We start from the raw sequence: 19665 nt of genomic DNA on the forward strand, positions 1-19665 counted from the left end.
TCATTCAATTTACTTAGCCCTCTCAGAACAACTGAATGTGTGCATATGCGTGAATGGTGGGGCCTGAGTTCTTGGAGAAATAAATGAGCATTTGTATTCCAGTGGACCACCAGCCTCAGTGTTTGAGGTCCTTATCATAAGAGTGTGTTGAGGCTGTGAGGAATTTGAAGATCAGCCAAAGCACTGGGAATGGGAGAGAAGAAACAGCTACACAGGCCTTAAAGGCTTTTTCTCTCCTTGTCTCTGATTGCCTCTCCTATCCCCACTAGCCCCTCTGTGATTTCATTGAAAAATTGGAACCTGGGGCAAGAAAGATTAGGTGTAGGAAGAGGTAGGAGTGACTCCAGGTAACAGTGAAATCCAAAGTGGTAAATGAGAAAGAAAGGGAATATTGTAAGTTATGGCACACAGAAGCATTAAGGGAGTTCTTGTGGTTTCTGTAAGTGAAAGAAACTGGGAAGGCTAGTAAAGTTTGGATGTCTGTCTTACAGGAAGCTCTACAAGAAGTATGGCCTGCAGAAACCCAAGAGAACTGTCTACATATCCAGCTTCTCAGCCTGAGCCTTTTTTCCCCTATAAAGAAAGCAGAATAATATAGAGAAATAGAGTCATATAGGCCTAAGTTGAAATTTAGTCTCACTACCATTTAACTACCTATGTGATCTCAACAATTTGATTCACTTTACTGAATCTTAGTTTAGATAGCCATCCTCTAAGAAATGGTGATAATGTGTCTCAAAGTATTATTGTATTACATGAAAAAATGAATTTGCTTTTTAAATGTTAGATATTGTCATTATCACATTTGGATTGCCTGAACTCCAGTGTTAGATAATCCTCATTTATCCTGCATCATTTTAGAGTGGTTTTCAAAAGGGAATTTATCAGACAACTTAAGCATTAGTGTTTAAAAGTTGACCCTTGATGGAAATATTTCTAAAATATATTATACAATTCTGTACCTGCTTAAACAGTAAACTAAACAGAATTAAGCATCTTCTCGATGGCTGGGGGGTCATTATTAATGAACATCTCACATTGCTATCATATAAGATACAATGATAACCCTCAAGAACTAGGAGACTGGTAGTCATGGGAGCGGGATGAGAGTGAGACACAAGGTTTTTGGCACTTACACTAAGAAAAATATGTTTATTTCTATGTCTCTTTTTTTTTTTTTTTTTTTTGCGGCACGCGGGCCTCTCACTGCTGTGGCTTCTCCCGTTGCGGAGCACAGGCTCCGGACGCGCAGGCTCAGCATCCATGGCTCACGGGCCCAGCCGCTCCGCGGCATGTGGGATCTTCCCGGACCGGGGCACGAACCTGTGTCCCCTGAATCGGCAGGCGGACTCTCAACCACTGCGCCATCAGGGAAGCCCTCTATGTCTCTTTTTATAGTTGATGTTTTTCCCCTCATTCTCAGCCTATCAGATGCTGCTTCTTGCTGCTATCAGTATAATGCCTCTGACTACTCCCCTTCTAATTGTTCCTGTTAGTCTAGACTGGACAACCAGATAACTAAACTTGTTAAAATTATGTCCAAGCAGTGGTTCTTTCATTGTGGTCTTTGGACCACTAGCATCAACATCACCAAGAAACATGTTAGAAATGCAAACTCTCCAGCCCCACTCCAGACTTATTGAATCGCAGAACTCTGGGGTAGATCCCAGCGATCTGTGTTTTAACAGGCCCTCCAAGTAATTCTGATGCATGCTCAAGTTTGAGATTTACTGCCCTACTACACTTGTAATTAATGCACACTCCCAGGTCCCACTCTGAGAGGTATGATTTAGTAGGTCTGTGGTAGGGCCCAAGAGCCTTAATTTTTTAACCAATATCCTGGATTATTCTGATGAAGATAAAGACACACTTAGACAAACATTTCCCAAGCCTAAGCCAGTGCTTCTTAACCTTACTTAGGGATTTTGTTAAAATGCATATTCTGATTTAATAGGTCTGGGGTTCAGCATTTTAATGGTCTCCCAGGTGAAACCTATACTGTTGGCCAGTGGACCATGTTTGAGTAGTAAGGTCCTAGAACCTCATCTAGTAGGTGCTTTATAAGAGTTTTTATTTTACTTTGTTTTTGAATGCTTTTTACCTCGAATTTTTCTATAAATAAAAATAGTATGTCTTCCTTGTTTTTGCAAAAAATATCATTTTCTTTAAAATAAAATATTTTTCAAGGGTGCATATTCATAAATTTTAAAAAATGATTTGTTTTAATCATACATTATGAGTTAGTTGGCTTTAAATACAGAATGGAGGAACTCTCCATTGAATAAAGTTCTATGAGCTTTAGTTTCTAGACTCAGTGTCATCTTTTCAGGCTTCTCAGAGGGCTTTTACTCTGTCCTTCTATGTTTTAAGTATACTTCCAGTAGAAAAGGGGTGGCAAAGCTTCCCTATCATGAAAGTCAAAATTCTGTGACAGATCACATCTTTCTCTTTGGAGCTAAAATAGATGCTGCCCTTTCTCTAGTCTAAACTCTAGTGTCAGCATTTGTCTCCTCCCTGAAAGGTATTGATTGACAAACCACGACTTTTCCCACAGGTGAAACCACTTGTTCCCTCTGAATGAGCATGCTGAATGTTTTATCCTTTCAAGAGGGAATGAGCCTCTGAGGAAGGCCTTCATGCTGATCCCTGGTTTTGGCAATCTCTGGACTTCTCCTTATGTAAAGAAAATGCCTTGATAGGGAGCCAGTCATGGAAACTCCTTATGTGTCACCTTGTGGATTACTTTATTTTTTTTACATCTTTATTGGAGTATAATTGCTTTACAATGCTGTGTTAGTTTCTGCTGTGTAACAAAGTGAATCAGCTATATGTATACGTATATCCCCATATCCTGTCCCTCTTGAGCCTCCCTCCCACGCTCCACATCCCACCCCTCTAAGTGGTCATAAAACACCTAGGTGATCTCCCTGTGCTATGTAGCTTCTTCCCACTAGGTATCTATTTTACATTTGGTAGTGTATATATGTTAATGCTACTCTTTCACTTCATCCTAGCTTCCCCTTCCCCACCACCCACCATGTCCTAGGGAACTTGTGTAGGTTGCTGGCATCCCCGCAAGGAAGAAAAGCAAGGTAAAGGATGTTAATCTAGAAAGCTTTTTATTTCTCCCATTTGGAGTTGGATAAATGACGCCAAATCATGAGCTCTAAAGTGAAACTAGTGCCCCAAACATATTTCAGTATGGCAATTGGGCCTTCCAAAATAGAGTCTGTTGATTTTCAGGATTGATGGAGCTGAAGCTATTTTTATGAAATGGACTTCAAAAATTATTTTAGTTTATTTTCTGGACAATCCAACCTTAAGGTTGTTGTACGTAAGCTATAATGTCATGCACTTGTTACTACACTCTCCCTCTTTACCCCTTCCCTCTCTTATTTACATGCTGCTATGATAGTGTAGTGGATCTGGAATCAGACAGACCTGAGATTCAAATTTAGGAATCTGCTCTTTTCTAAGTATATGGACTTGGGCAGATTACTTAAACTTTCTGAGCCTTAGTTTACTCAACTGTGAAAATAGGATAATAACACATATATCTCAGGGTTGTTGTGAGCATTAGAGATAATATAAGTGAAGCATCTAGCAATGATGTCTGGTACACAGTAAGTGCTTAGTCATTAGAATCTGTCATTATTGATGGTAACTTTATTACCTGCCCTCTTTATTTCACAAAATTTTTATGAGGATGAGCTCAGATGTGTGTAAACCCTTTGCAAATTATAAATTACTATACTCAAGATAGTACTATATCTTATTATTACTTAGCCATTATTTTCTATTTAATCCATAACATATACTGTCCACTCCAGGTGGATTTGCTCACTATATGATCGAATACTTTTTCTTATGCTATCTTTATGCTATTCCCCATCTGCTTCATCTTTTTCACCCATCCCAGTGAGTCTCAAATGTGTTCGGACAGCAGAGCATCCAAAGTCATAATTCATTCTGTAGAATATCACAAAATAACTTTATTAAACATAAAATAGCTAACCATGTGATTGTGCTAAATTCATTATCATCCTATTCTGTGTTTTAATTTAGAAAAGCTGTAGCAAGTGTCAAAGAATTAAAGAAATCTGTGGAAGGGAAATTTCAAATTAAGAGAATTTTATCATAATTGTTTTGAATATTGAGAAGTGATTACTAGTTCTTTAGCTAAATAGTGGAGCACCCTGGCCCATTGTTCAGAATCCCAGTGCTCTAATAGAGGATTTTGAGATACACTGAAATACCCATTAACGTGAAACTCAAATCCCACTTTCTTCAGGAAAACTTCCCTGATCATTGCAATCCTCTCACTGATCTTTCCTTTTTTAAAAATCAATTTATTTATTTTATTTATTTATTTTTGGCTGCATTGGGTCTTCATTGCTGCATACAGGCTTTCTCTAGTTGCGACGAGTGGGGTCTACTCTTCATTGCGGTGCACGGGCTTCTCATTGCAGTGGCTTCTCTTGTTGTGGTTGTGGAGCATGGGCTCTAGGCATGTGGGCTCAGTAGTTGTGGTTCTCGGGCTCTAGAGCACAGGCTCAGTAGTTGTGGCACACAGGCTTAATTGCTTTGCGGCACACAGGCTTAATTGCTTTGCGGCATGTGGTACCTTCCCGGACAAGGGCTTGAACCTGTGTCCCCTGCACTGGCAGGCAGATTCTTAACCACTGTGCCACCAGGGAAGCCCTGATTTGTCTTTTATGAATGTTTCCCTATGTATAATTTAATACAATGAAATAGACTGAATTGTTCTCTGAGAGTTTCATGGTTACTAATTTCTTCACTGTGATTATAAAAGAAAAGGAAGAAAAAGAACATCTACTGAATATCTACAGTGTTCTAGTCAATGTGCTAGTTCCTTCATATATATTATCTTATTTTCTTCTCATAAGAATACTTTGATGTAAGTTTTATTATTCCCATTTGCAGATGAGGAGCCTAAAGCTACAGGTCACACAAGTAGCAAGATGCAGATTCAAACTTTGAAGCAGGGTCTATATGATTCAAAATAATTCAAATATTCAGTTAGGGAAAGAAAAGAATTCATGTGTATGTGACAAGCTAAATTATTTTTTATCCAGCCATTTGTAGCTGTTTTTTTAAAAGCATTTCATAAACTGTATATTAGCATTTGCTTGTATGGCAAGGTGTGATAAGAGTAAGAAATATACTTAACAGATTAGGTTCAAGTTGCTTTCTTCCTTCATAGTATATTTACACAGCTGTTTTTGTCTGACTTTTCAAAGAAAATATGCTGAGTCCTAAGACTTTTTTGCTGACTACAGTATATTTTAATATTTTGGTTGTCCAGGGAGACAAAGGACTTGGACACCAGTGAGGTAGCTCCGGTAGGGATCATCAAGAAGCTCAGAGCATGCTTTCTGACTTGATACTGATTTCCTACTGCCACAACTGCCTCAACGACTCTACTTTTGTATAACAAAGGAGACATAGAAAAATATGGAATATCAATTGGAGGACGAATGGGAGGAAAGAAGAGGCAAGCATCAGGTGGTAAGTGGCAGGGTCTTGGTGAGAACATGGTTAAAATATCTTGCCCAAGTGTGAAGTTTCCTAGTTCAGTTTATGCCTCTGAATTAATATTATTAGTAGAAATGTGAGACTTAGTCTCAAGGTTGAGGGCTTGTGCTCCAACTTGAGCACCTCATTTGAAGCCTGGTATAATGGAAAGAACAGGATATTTGAGTCAGATAACAATGTAACTCATTTCACCTCTGTATTGGAGATTTGAATTACAGTTTTCTCATCTGTGAAATGAAACTAATAGTATACTTCCCAGACCCCCTTCCTGGGTTTTTGTGAAGATCACATAACATAGATAGATACAAATGTTTAATAAATTCTGAAGTGTGCACAATTTGTTCATTGTTTGACATGCATTATGTTCACCTACAAAGGGCACAAGGCTGAGCATCTAGACACTTGGATTCTAATCTTCTACTTCTGCTCCTAACTAGATAATCCTTGAGGGTTAAGCCTGCTTTAAAGTTTTCTACAATTCTTTTGACACTTTTTGTTATTAAAAGGAGTACAGCTCCTAACACTCACCAAAAAAAAAAAAATGAAATCAATCATAAGTCCAACTTATTAGCTTCAAGAGTTATCTTCTACTGCTTGAAATATATATATATATATATTTTTAATTTTTATTTTGGCTGCACCACGTGGCTTGTGGGATCTCAGATTGAACCCAGGCCATGGCAGTGAAAGTGCCGAATCCTAACCACTAGACCACCAGGGAAAAATATAATTTTTCATTATAAGACAAGTTCACTGGATATAATTTGTTGTTAAGGTATAAAAGAATAGATAGTGCAGGAGTTCGCCTAGACACTTTATTATAGTCTCAAGAAATGTAAGAAAATAACTACTTTAATAAATGTGAACCAAGATTGAATATTAAGGAAATAAACTTCCAGCATAATAGCATGAGGAGCTCTGCTGACCTTCTCAGTAAAACTGGTGAAAACTTTTTGAAAACAACCTTTTAAAGCCTCTGGAAATTGTCCTAAGAGTAAGCATCAAATCAAGAAACATCTATTCAAGAAAATCTATAAAAATATATTAAGAAAGGTGAGCGATTCTGTGGTATTTGATCCAAGACTGCTCTCTTCCTTTCCCCATCCAGCTCAATGAAGCAGAGATTACTCCAGACTGCTGCAACCAAGAACACAGGACTACCTCTCCCCAGTTTCCAGCCAGAGGGCTTTCATTCTGGGAGAAGCAGGACCTCAGTGTTTCCCATCCTGCCCTCAGCTACCCATTGCTGTGGCTAAGTCCTAAGCAAGTACAATAAAAAGAGGTAGACTCCTTTCTTCTGTCCCACCCCACTTGTGGAACAGAAGCTTTACCTCGGACATAGTGCAGTAATTATATTGGGGCTCTGATAGCCATTCCACAGCTCATGAGGCAGTGTTTCCACAGGAGGAGAAGCAAGCCAAAAGGACCTCAGTCTCCTGCCCCACCACTACTAGGCTACTACAGTGAGAATGTCATTCAGAAAGAAGTTTGCCATTTTTCCCCACCTCCAGCTCAGAGATTTTGCCATAAAACAGATAGCTTGCAATATTTTCCTAAAGGAGCTAACGTCATTTGCAACAAAGTGAGGAGAAGTTTAATCCTGAGGGTAATCTCAACAACAGTGGAGGTTGGTGAAGGACAATTGGAAAGAAATGTAGATCTAATGAAAATACAGGCTAGACTGTAGGCCAACAAGCTCACAAGAGGAAAACAGGGAGTAAGACAGCTAAAAAGAGGCCTGCCAGTGTGAGAACAAGTGTCAAATATTGACCTCAGACCCTATTCATCAAAGGAGCTATAATTTGATTAAATTTATTTGTAAAGTAACTTATGCCCCAGGGCACTATTAAAAACATTAAGGCAATCAGCCAGCAATTAGTGGAGTCTAACCACTGGGTATGTGGTCAGGGAAAGAGAAGAGAACCCTGCCAGTACCACTGGCATCCCAGGGTGACTATGGATGTACCAAAAGTTGTGCCTACCTGAGGAATAATATCAGAGGCTTGACATTGGGAGTGGGGGTATAGACTTCACTAAAATAATCCAGTCACTCAATAAACAAATACACAAGGAAATAACAATAAAAGCCCCTGGAGAGGGGACCATTATCCAGATTTGCTACAACATATTATCTAAAATGTCCAGTTGACAACAAAAATTATGAAGCATACAAAGAAACAGAAAAGTATGACCCATATACCAAAAAAAAAAAAAAATCAAGAAACAGAAGCTGCCAGTGAGAGCAATCAAATGTTGGAGTCAAAAGAAAAATATTTCAAAGTAGCTTTTGTTATGAGTTGAATTGTATTCCCCAAAATTCATATGTTGAAGTCCTAATCCTCAGTACCTCATAATGTGACTATTTGGAAATAGGGCCATTAAAGATGAAATTAGTTAAGATGAGATCATACTAAAGTAGGGTGGGTCCCAAATCCAATATGACTCATGTCCTTATAAAAATGGGAAAATTGGACAGAGACAAGGCATTATAGGAGAATTCCATGTGAAGACTGGAGTTATGCTGCCATAAACCAAGGAACTACCAGAAGCTAGGAGAGAGGTCTGGAACAGAAACATCCATAGCACCTTCAGAGAAAGCATGGTCCTGCTGACACATTAATCTCAGACTTCTAGACTCTATAATTGTAGACTATAAATTTCCTTTTTTCAAGTGACTCTGTTTATTGTACTTTGTTACAGCAGCCACAGGAAACTATGACATCTTTATAAGTATGTTCACAGAAATAAAGGAAATCATGATTAAAGAAATAAAGGAAGATATAATGCCTCAAATAGAGAATATCAATAAAGATAGAAATTATTTTTTAAAAAGGATAAATAGAAACTATGGAGTTAAAAAAAATAAATGTTATGAAAACAATCACTAAAGGAGCACAACAGATTTGAACTAGCAGAAGAAAAAATTAGCAGACTTGAAAATTGATCAGTAGAGATTATGCAAGCCAAAAACAAAGAACAAAAATAATGAAGAAAAATGGACAGACCTTGAAAGAAATGTGGAATACCACTAAGCACACCATATAAACACAATGGGAGTACTGAAAGAGTGGTGGAAGAATGGAAAGGAGAAGAAAAAATATTCAAAGAAATACTGGCTGAAAATTTTCCAAATTTATTGAAAGATGATAACCTATAAATCCAAGAAGCTTAATAAGTTCCTAGAAGGATAAACACAAAAAGACCTATAAATTAACACATCATATGAAAATTTCTGAATGTCAAAGCAGAAAATGTTGAAAGCATTAACAGAAAAATGACACATCAGAACATAAGAAACCCAATATGATTTATGGCTAACTTCTCAGCAGGAGAGGCTGGGAGGCAGTATTATCACATATTTAAATTGATCAAATAAAAAGCAATCAACCAAGAATATTATATCTAACAAAGCTATCATTCCGAAATGAAGGAGAAATAACAAACTTTCTTAGATAAACAAAAACTGGGAGAATTAGTTGTTAGCAAGCCAACTTTACAAGAAATACTAAAGGCAGTTCTTCAGGATGAAAGCAAGTGATCCCAGGAGGTAACTGGAATCTACATGAACAAACAGCACCAGTAAAGGTAACTGTGTTATTATAAAAGACACGATAGGGGAACGAGTCAAGGTGGTGGAATAGGAGGACAAAGAATTTGTCTCTCCTCACAAGTACATCAAAGATACATCTACAAATGGGACAATTCTCACAGAGAACCTGACGAACATTAGAGGAAGATTTTGCACACTTAAAACGACAAGAAAAATCCCATCACAACAGGGTAAGATGAAAGCAACAAAAAAAAAGAAAAGAGTAATCAAAAAAAGGACCAGCAACCCTCGTGGGAAGATGAAGAGAAGTTACTGCACTCAGAAAAACCCCCTCATGGTAGGGAAATCAGCTAGGACATAAAGGGAACTTTGGGGGATTGAAGGGGAACACAGTGGGCAGTCTGTGGAAGGCAGGACAAAGTAAGAACTGAACACATGGTCTGTGCCACAGCCCTGCACACCCCAGTCTGAGTCTTGTGTCTCCTGTTGTAGAAGGGTGCTGGGTGCTGGAAAGTGGGCTCAGAGTGAAGACCCAGGGAGGCGACAGCTGTTGGCTGTGAAAAGACAGCCTGAAGGGACAGGAGTAAGGAGCTCCACAACTAGGAAGGTTTGCAGAAGAAGCCCAGGAAAACAGAGAAGTAAAGTGTCATTGCTCAGTGGCACACAAGGGGCAGGGCCACCATTGCAACCCCCTTCAGCCTCCATGGGCACTGGGAGGGGCACCCATCTGAGTAGGTTTGCCCCTCACTCAAGCCAAGGCCTCCTCTGCCCCTGTAGGCTGTGAGGTCTTCAGCACCATCCATGCCAAAGCCTTCTTGGGAATCATCCCTGGGCATCCCTGACTGAGACAGGAATCTGCCAAAGCTGGTGTGGGCTGAGTGCTAAAGCATGAGGTTAAGATATTGGATCCAAGAAGAGGAGAGCTGTTGGCTGTGCAGAGACAACCTGAGGGAACAGGAGTGAGGGGCTCCATAGCAAGGAATGCCCCTAGAGGAAGCGTGGTGTGCTTAGGAAATGAGGTGAGATTGTTGAGTGGTGTGCAAGGGGCAGGACCACCACCACCACCACATGCCAGCTCCTGCTTCTGTGGGCACTGGGAGGGACTCCCACCATAGTGAGCACACCCCAGTCTGTTGCAACTGCCTACTGGTCTCCACTGCCACAGGAACTGTGTGCACACCCCTGTAGTAGCTGCCATACCCTACCCCAGCCTGAGTGCATAAGTGTTCCCCAATCAGTCGCTTCTTTTTGCTCCCTCTAGCCTGATGGGGAAAAGACACCTGAGGGTGGTGCACATGCAGAGGTGGGGCTAAAACCAAAGCTGAGCCCCAAAGGTGGTGTGAATAAGGAAGATGAATGGAAATCTCTCTGTGCAGTGGTACAAGCAGTGGATTAACTCCCCACAATTGGCTTGGTAAACCCTGCAACTGTGCAATATCTGAATAGAGAATGAGTGTTCCCACAACTGAGACTGGTCTAGCTATAGCAGCAATGGACTTTGGGGGCAAGTACACGCAGGAGTTGGGCCAGGTCAGAGTCTGAGCTGCCCCCACAGTGCCCACAGCATGTCCAGAGACATACTTAGAGGTATAGGAGGGCCTCCTGGAGATGTGAGGGTTGGCTGTGGCTCACTGTGACAGGAAGAACACTGAAAGCACAGGAACCAGGAAAATATTCTTATTAATATTATTTTTGTTTGTTTTGTTTTGTTCAGTGGTTGTTGTTGTCACTTTTATTTTTTTATTTAAAAAATTTACTACATATTTTTACTTTGTTGTTGTTTTGGGTTTTTCTTGTTTTTGTTCTTTGGGGTTTTTTAAAAATCATTTTTGTGGGTTTGTTTTATGTTTGCTTTTTTTAGTTTGCTTCTTTTTGTGTGGTACACAGGCCTCTCACTGCTGTGGCCTCTCACGTTGCGGAGCACAGGCTCTGCATGCGCAGGCTCAGTGGCCATGGCTCATGGGTCCAGCTGCTCCGCGGCATGTGCGATCCTCCCAGACTGGGGCATGAACCCGTGTCCCCTGCATCAGCAGGCGGACCCTCAACCACTGCACCACCAGGGAAGCCCCTGCTTTCTATTTTTGTTTACATTTTTATTTTTTGTTTTTCTTAGTTCAGTTTTTACTGACTGTTTTCATTTTTGAGTTCTCTTGTTTTTTTGTTTGTTCTCTTGTTTTTTGTTTTCTTTCCTTTTTGTCAGTTTCTGTTTGTTCATTTTGTTTTTATTATTTGTCCTGCTTTTGGTTTGTCTGTTATCTTTTTTCTTTTTTTGTGTTGTTGTTTGTTTTTCATATTTGCCTTGTGTTTTCTTTGTATGTTTTCTTTCTTTTCCTTTTCTTTTTCCTCTGGCTGCACTGCACAGCTAGCAGGCTGTCAGTTCCCTGGCCAAGGGTTGGGCCTGGATATCCAGGGTGAGAGCACCAAGTCTAGGAGGGTGGACCACCAGAGAATTCCCAGACCCAGGGAATATTAACCACCATGTGCTCCCCCAACAGGTATAAATCTCAACACCAATATCTGGCTCCACCCAACTGCTTGCATGCTCCAGTGCTGAAAACGTCATGCCAAACAACCAGCAAGACAGGAAAATAGCCCCACCCACCAGCAGACAGGCTGCCAAAAGTCATACTAATCTCACAGATACCCCAAAAGACACTCCCTGATGCATCCCTGCCCATCAGAGGGAAAAGATCCAACTCCACCCATCAGAGTGCAGGCACCAGTCCCTGCCACAAGGAAGCTTACACAAGCCCCTGGACCAACCTCACCTACCAGGGGGCAGAAAACAGAAGCAAAAGGAACTACAACACTGCGGCCTGCAGAAAGGAGACCATAAATGCAGTAAGTTAGACAAAATGAGATGACAGAGAAATATGTTTCAGATGAAAGAGCAAGGTAAAAATCCATAAGACCAAATAAATGAAGATGAAATAGGCAATATACCTGAAAAAGGATTCAAAGTAATGATAGCAAAGATGATCCAAGATCTCAGAAATAGAATGGTGGCACAGATCGAGAAGGTACAAGAAATGGTTAACAAGGACTTAGAAGAATTAAAGAACAATCAGTGATGAACAACACAATAAGTGAAATGAAAAATACACTACAAGGAATCAATAGCAGAGTAACTGAGGCAGAAGAATGAATAAGTGAGCTGGAAGATAGAATGGTGGAAATAACTGCTGTGGAGCAGAATAAAGAAAAAAGAATCAAAAGAAAAGAAGATATTCTCAGAGATCTCTGGGACAACATTAAGTGAAACAACATTTGAATTGTAGGGGTTGTAGAGAAGAAGAGAAAGAGAAATGGTCTGAGAAAATATTTGAAGAGATTATAGTCAAAAACTTCCCTAACATGGGCAAGGAAATAGTCATACAAGTCGAGGAAGCACTGATAGTCCCATACAAAATAAACTAAAGAAGAAACATGCTGAGACACATATAAATAAAACTAGCAAAAATTAAATATAAAGAAAAAATATTAAAAGCAACAAGGGAAAAGCAACCAATAATATACAAGGGAATCCCCGTGAGGTTATCAGCTGATTCTTCAGCAGAAACTCTTCAGGCCAGAAGGGAATAGCAGGATATTTTTAAAGTGATGAAAGGAAGAAACCTACAACCAAGATTACTCTACCCAGCAAAGATCTCAAACAGATTCAACAGAAAAATCAAAAGCTTTACAAACAAGCAAAAGCTAAGAGAAATCATCACCACCAAACCAGCTTTAAAACAAATGCTAAAGGAACTTCTCTAGGTGGGAAACACAAGAGAAGAAACAGACCTACAAAACCAAACCCAAAATAATTAAGAATATAGTAATAATAACATACGTATCATAATAACCTTAAATGTAAAAGGATTATATGCTCCAACTAAAAGACACAGACTGGCTGAATGGATATAAAAACAAGACCTGTATATACGCTGTCTACAAGAGACCCACTTCAGACCTAGGGACACATACAGATTGAAAGCAAGGGGATGGAAAAAGATATTCCATGCAAATGGAAATCAAAAGAGAGCTGGAGTAGCAATACTCATATCAGATAAAATAGACTTTAAAATGAAGACTATTACAAGAGACAAGAAAGGACACTGCATAATGAGTAAGGGATCAATCCAAGAAGATGATATGACAATTGTAAATATTTATGCACCCAACATAGGAGCACCTCAATACATAAGGCAAATGCTAACAGCCATAAAAGGGGAAGTCAACAGTAACACAGTAAGAGTGGGGGACTTTAACACCACACTTATACCAATGGACAGATCATCCAGACAGAAAATTAATAAAGAAACAAGAGCCTTAAATGACAAAGTTGACCAGATAGACATAATTGATATTTATAGGACATTCCATCCAAAAGCAACAGAATACACATTCTTCTCAAGTGCTCATGGAACATTCTCCAGGATAGATCACATCTTGGGCCACAAATCAAGTCTAAGTAAATTTAGGAAAACTGAAATAGTATCAAGCACCTTCTCCAACCACAATGCTGTGAGATTAGAAATCAATTACAGGGAAAAAACTGTAAAAAACACAAACAGATAGAGGCTAAACAATATGTTACTAAATAACCAAGAGATCACTACAAAAATCAAACCAAAAAAAAAAAACTTAGAATCAAATGACAACAAAAACAAAATGACCCCAAACCTATGGGATGCAGCAAAGCAGTTCTAAGAGGGAAGTTTATAGCAATACAATACTACCTAGAGAAACAAGAAAAATCTCAAATAAACAACCTAAACTACATCTAAAGAAAATAGAGAAAGAATGAAAACAAAAAAACAAGATAGCAGAAGGAAAGAAATCATAAAGATCAGAGTAGAAATAAATGAAATAGAAATGAAGAAAACAATAGCAAACATCAATGAAACTAAAAGCTGGTTCACTGAGGAGATAAAAAAATTGATAAACCTTTAACCAGACTCACTAAGAAAAAAAAGGGAGAGGATGCAAATCAATAAAATTAAAAATGAAAAAGCAGAAGTTACAGCTGACACCACAGAAATACAAAGGATCATAAGAAACTACTACAAGAAATTATATGCCAATAAAAAGGACAGGCTGGAAGAAATGGACAAATTCATAGAAAAGTACAACCTTCCAAGTCTGATCCAGGAAGAAATAGAAAATTTGAACAGGGGCTTCCCCAGTGGCGCAGTGGTTGAGGGTCCGCCTGCCGATGCAGGGGACACAGGTTCATGCCCCGGTCCAGGAGGATCCCACGTGCCGCAGAGCGGCTGGGCCTGTGAGCCATGGCCACTGAGCCTGCGTGTCCGGAGCCTGTGCTCTGCAACAGGAGAGGCCACAACAGTGAGAGGCCCATGTACCACAAAAAAAAAAAAAGAAAAAAGGAAAATATGAACAGACCAGTCACAAGTAATGAAGCTGAAACTGTGATTTTAAAAATTACAAAAAACAAAAGCCCAGGACCTGATGGCTTCACAGCCGTATTCTATCAAACATTTAGAGAAGACCTACCAGGTTTCCTTCTCAATCTCTTCCAAAAAATTGAAAAGCAAGGAACACTCCCAAATTCATTCTATGAGGCCACAAGCTCCCTGATACAAAAACCAGACAAAGATAAGAGAAAAAAAGAAAATTACCAACCGATATCACTGATGAACATAGACACAAAAATCTCAACAAAACACTAGCAAAAAATCCAACAACACATTAGGAGAATCATACACCATGATCAGGTGGGATTTATCCCAGCAATGCAAGGATTCTTCAATATACACAAATCAATCAATGTGATACATCATATTAACAACCTGAAAAATAAAAATCATATGGTCATCTCAATAGATGCCTAAAAAGTGTTTGAAAAAATTCAACACCCATTTATGATAAAAACTCTCCAGAATGTGGGCATAGAGGGAACCTACCTCAAAAATTAAAGACCATGTATGACAAACCCACAGGAAACATCACTCTCAATGGTGAAAAATTGAAAGCATTTCCGCTAAGATCAGGAACTAGAAAAGGGTGCTCACTCACTACTATTATTCAACATAGTTTTGGAATTCCTGGCCAACACAATCAGAGAAGGAAAAGAAATAAAAGGAATCGAAATTGGGAAAGAAGGAAAACTGTCACTGCTTGCGGATGACATGACATTCTACACAGAAAATCCTAAAGATGCCACCAGAAAACTACTGGAACTAATCAATGAATTTAGTAAGTTGCAGGATACAAAATTAATACACAGAAATCTCACATTCCTACACACTAACAATGAAAGATCAGAAAGAGAAACTATGGAAACACTCCCATTTACCATTGCAACAAAAAGAATAAAATGCCTAGGAATAAACCTATCTAAGGACACAAAAACCTGTATGCAGAAAACAATAAGACACTGATGAAAGAAATCAAAGACAATCAAAGAACACAAAGAGATGGAGAGATATACCATGCTCCTGGATTGGAAGAATCAATATTGTGAAAATGACCAAAATACCCAAATTAATCTACAGATTCAATACAATCTTATTCAAATTACCAATGGCATTTTCCACAGAATTAGAACAAAAGATTTTACAATTTGTATGCAAAACGAAAGACCCCAAATAGACAAGCTTAAGACAGAAAAATGTAGGTGGAAGAATCAGGCTCCCTGACTTCAGACTATACTACAAAGCTACAGTAATCAAAACAGTATGGCACTGGCACAGAAACACAGTTCAACAGCACAGGATAGAAAGCCCAGAGATAAACCCCTGCACATATGATCACCTAATGCATGACAAAGGTGGCAAGAATATACAATGGGGAAAAGACAGTCTCTTCAATAAGTGGTGCTGAGAAAAGTGGACAACTACATGTAAAAGAATGAAATTAGAACACTCCCTAACACAATACACAAAAATAAATTCAAAAGAGAGTAAATACCGAAATATAAGGACAGACACTATAAAACACTTAGAGGAAAACATAGGAAGAGCACACTATGACATAAATCACAGCAAGATACTTTTTGATTTCATTTTTAAAAAAATCTTTATTGGAGTATAATTGCTTTACAATGGTGTGTTAGTTTCTGCTTTATAACAAAATGAATCAGTTATACATATACATATGTTCCCATACCTCTTCCCTCTTGCGTCTCCCTCCCTCCCACCCTACCTATCCCACCCCTCCAGGCGGTCACAAAGCACTGAGCTGATCTCCCTGTGCTATGTGGCTGCTACCCACTAGCTATCTACCTTACGTTTGGTAGTGTATATATGTCCATGCCTCTCTCTCGCTTTGTCATGGCTTACACTTCCCCCTCCCCATATCCTCAAGTCCATTCTCCAGTAGGTCTCTGCCTTTATTCCTGTCTTGCCCAGAGGTTCTTCATGACATTTTTTTGTTAAATTCCGTATATATGTGTTAACCTACGGTATTTGTCTCTCTCTTCCTGACTTACTTCACTCTGTATGACAGACTCTAGGTCTATGCACCTCATTACAAATAGCTCAATTTCGTTTCTTTTTATGGCAGAGTAATATTCCATTGTATATATGTGCCACATCTTCTTTATCCATTCATCTGTTGATGGACACTTAGGTTAATTCCATGTCTTGGCTGTTGTAAATAGAGCTGCCATGAACATTTAGGTACATGACTCTCTTTGAATTATGGATTTCTCAGGGTGTATGCCCAGTAGTGGGATTGCTAGGTCGTATGGTAGTCCTATTTTTACATTTTCAAGGAATCTCCATACTGTTCTCTATAGTGGCTATATCAATTTACATTCCCACCAACAGTGTAAGAATGTTCCCTTTTCTCCACACCCTCTCCAGCATTTATTGTTTCTAGATTTTTGGATGATGGCCATTCTGACTGGTGTGACATGATATCTCATTGTAGTTTTGATTCACATTTCTGTAATGATTAATGATGTTGAGCATTCTTTCATGTGTTTGTTGGCAGTCTGTATATCTTCTTTGGAGAAATGTCTATTTAGGTCTTCTGCCCATTTTTGGATTGGGTTGTTTGATTTTTTGCTATTGAGCTGCATGAGCTGCTTATAAATTTTGGAAATTAATCCTTTGTCAGTTGCTTCATTTGAAAATGTTTTCTCCCATTCTGCGGGTTGTCTTTTAGTCTTGTTTATGGTTTCCTTTACTGTGCAAAAGCTTTTACATTTCATTAGGTCCCATTTGTTTATTTTTGTTTTTATTTCCATTTGTCTAGGAGGTGGGTCAAAAAGGATCTTGCTGTGATTTATGTCATAGAGTGTTCTGCCTATGTTTTCCTTTAAGAGTTTGATAGTTTCTGGCCTTACAATTAGGTCTTTAATCCATTTTGAGTTTATTTTTGTGTATGGTGTTAGGGAGTGATCTAATCTCATACTTATACATGTACCCATCCAGGTTTCCCAGCACCACTTACTGAAGAGGCTGTCCTTTCTCTGCTGTACATTCCTGCCTCCTTTATCAAAGATAAAGTGACCATATGTTCGTGGGTTTATCTCTGGGCTTTCTATCCTGTTCCATTGATCTATATTTCTGTTTTTGTGCCAGTACCATGCTGTCTTGATTACTGTAGCTTTGTAGTATAATCTGAAGTCAGGGAGCCTGACTCCTCCAGCTCCATTTTTCTTTCTCAAGATTGCTTTGGTTATTCGGGGTCTTTTGTGTTTCCATACAAATTTTAAAATGTTTTGTTCTAGTTCTGTGAAAAACGCCAGTGGTATTTTGATAGGGATTGCTTTGGGTAGTAGAGTCATTTTCACAATGTTGATTCTTCCAATCCAAGAACATGGTATATGTCTCCATCTATTTGTATCATGTTTAGTTTCTTTCATCAGTGTCTTATAATTTTCTGCATACAGGTCTTTTGTTTCCTTAGGTAGGTTTATTCCTAGATATTTTATTCTTTTTGTTGCAATGGTAAATGGGAGTGTTTTCTTGATTTCACTTTCAGATTTTTCATCGTTAGTGTATAGGTATGCCACAGATTTCTGTGCATTAATTTTGTATCCTGTTACTTTACCAAATTCATTGATTAGCCTAGTAGTTTTCTGGTAGCATCTTTAGGATTCTCTATGTATAGTATTATGTCATCTGCAAATAGTGACAGCTTTACTTCTTTTCCGATTTGGATTCCTTTTATTTCCTTTTCTTCACTGATTGCTGTGGCTAAAACTTCCAAAACTATGTTGAATAAGAGTGGTGAGAGTGGCAACCTTGTCTTGTTCCTGATCTTAGTATAAATGCTTTCAGTTTTTCACCATTGAGTACGATGTTGGCTGTGGGTTTGTCATATATGGCCTTTATGATATTGAGGAAATTTCCCTCTATGCCTACTTTCTGCAGGGTTTTTTATCATCAATGGGTGTTGAATTTTGTCAAAAGATTTCTCTGCATCTATTGAGATGTTCATATGGTTTTTCTCCTTCAATTTGTTAATAAGGTTTATCACATTGATCAATTTGCATATATTGAAGAATCCTTGCACCTGGAATAAACCCCACTTGATCATGGTGTATGATCCTTTTAATGTGCTGTTGGATTCTGTTTGCTAGTATTTTGTTGAGGATTTTTGCATCTATGTTCCTCAGTGATATTGACCTGTAGTTTTCTTTCTTTGTGATATCCTTCTTTGGTTTTGGTAACAAGGTGATGTTGGCCTCAGAGAATGAGTTTGGGAGTGCTCCTCCCTCTGCTATATTTTGGAAAAGTTTGAGAAAGATAGGTGTTAGCTCTTCTCTAAATGTTTGATAGAATTCGCCTGTGAAGCCATTTGGTCCTTGGCTTTTGTTTTTTGGAAGATTTTAATCACAGTTTCAATTTCAGTGCTTGTGATTGGTCTGTTCATATTTTCTATTTCTTCCTGATTCAGTCTTGGCAGGTTATGCATTTCTCAGAATTTGTCCATTTCTTCCAGGTTGTCTATTTTTTTGGCATAGAGTTGCTTGTAGTAATCTCTCATCATCTTTTGTACTTCTGTAGTGTCAATTGTTACTTTTCCTTTTTCACTTCTAATTCTATTGATTTGAGACTTCTCCCTTTTTTTCTTGATGAGTCTGGCTAATGGTTTATCAATTTTGTTTATCTTCTCAAAGAACCACCTTTTAGTTTTATTAATCTTTGCTATCATTTCCTTCATTTCTTTTTCATTTATTTCTGATCTGATTTTTATGATTTCTTTCCTTCTGCTTACTTTGGGGACTTTTTTCTTCTTTTCTAATTGCTTTAGGTGCAAGGTTAGGTTGTTTATTCGATATGTTTCCTGTTTATTAAGTGGGATTGTATTGCTGTAAACTTCCCTCTTAGAACTACATTTGCTGCATCCCATAGATTTTGGGTCATTGTGTCTCAATTGTCATTTGTTTCTAGGTATTTTTTTATTTCCTCTTTGATTTATACAGTGATCACTTCGTTATTAAGTAGTGTGTTGTTTAGCCTCCATGTGTTTGTATTTTTTACAAATATTTTCCTGTAATTGATATCTAGTCTCATAGCATTGTGGTCCCAAAAGGTACTTGATACAATTTCAATTTTCTTAAATTTACCAAGGCTTGATTTGTGACCCAAGATATGATCTAT

General features: G+C 38.5%; 1 protein-coding gene across 2 annotated transcripts in view; it reads left to right on the top strand.

Annotated features, from left to right (window-relative positions):
* ZC3H12B (zinc finger CCCH-type containing 12B) overlaps positions 1–19665 on the top strand; it is a 167199-nt gene that overhangs the window by 78981 nt on the left and 68553 nt on the right. Inside the window, exon 2 of one of the 2 annotated variants that reach the window (XM_060292887.1) lies at positions 5327–5529. The exons of the other annotated variant lie outside the window; for it this stretch is intronic. The gene's annotated coding sequence lies outside the window, so the exon portion shown is untranslated. The remainder of the gene's footprint in view (positions 1–5326; positions 5530–19665) is intronic. 2 annotated transcript variants of the gene reach the window in all.

Source organism: Globicephala melas, chromosome X (genome assembly GCF_963455315.2).
Source record: "Globicephala melas chromosome X, mGloMel1.2, whole genome shotgun sequence".
Taxonomy (NCBI): Eukaryota; Metazoa; Chordata; class Mammalia; order Artiodactyla; family Delphinidae; genus Globicephala; species Globicephala melas.